This window comes from Octopus bimaculoides, chromosome 9 (genome assembly GCF_001194135.2).
Source record: "Octopus bimaculoides isolate UCB-OBI-ISO-001 chromosome 9, ASM119413v2, whole genome shotgun sequence".
Classification (NCBI taxonomy): domain Eukaryota; kingdom Metazoa; phylum Mollusca; class Cephalopoda; order Octopoda; family Octopodidae; genus Octopus; species Octopus bimaculoides.
Window position 1 is genome coordinate 71372423 of NC_068989.1, and position 748 is coordinate 71373170.

Genomic DNA, 748 nt, shown 5'->3' on the forward strand with positions numbered 1-748 from the left:
TATATATATATATATATATATATATATATATATATATGATTTTTGGAAGATAAGGATGCCAGGTAGGCAGGTTAGTTTAGGTAGGCTGGAATGGTAAATTAGTAGACTAAATTCTCTGAAACATTTCAGATTTTTTTTTCTGTTTATATTCTGAGTACAAAACCAACTTGGATATGATTGTTTCTGCCTTTCATCTTTCTGAAGCTGATAGAATAAAAATAAGTACCAATGAAATATTGGATGAAATCATTTAAGGCAGCAAGCTCGCAGAATCATTAGAGCACCAGGTAAATTGCCTTGTTATAGTTCTTCCAACTTCACAGTCTGAGTTCAATTCCTATTGGATTCTGACTTTGCCTTTCACCATTCCAGGATCAATAACATAAAGTACCAGTCTAGTATTGGGTGCTAAATTGCAAACCACTATTATTAGTATAAGGCAGTGGGCTAGCAGAATCCTCACCATGCCAGGTAAAATGCTTAGTGGTATATCATCTGTCTTTACGTTCAGAGTTCAAATTCCACAGAGGTTAACTTTGCCTTTCGTCCTTTTGGGTCAATAAATTAAGTACCAGTGAAATACGGGGGTCAACGTAATTGACTAGCCTCCTCCCCCAAAATCTCAAACCTTGTGCTTTTAGTAGAAAGGATTATTACCTCCACCTTAGCGAAGGTAGAGGTATTGTTTTCAGTCATGTTTGTTTGTTTGTCTGTGGACAAGATATCTCAAGAACAGCTGGATGGATTC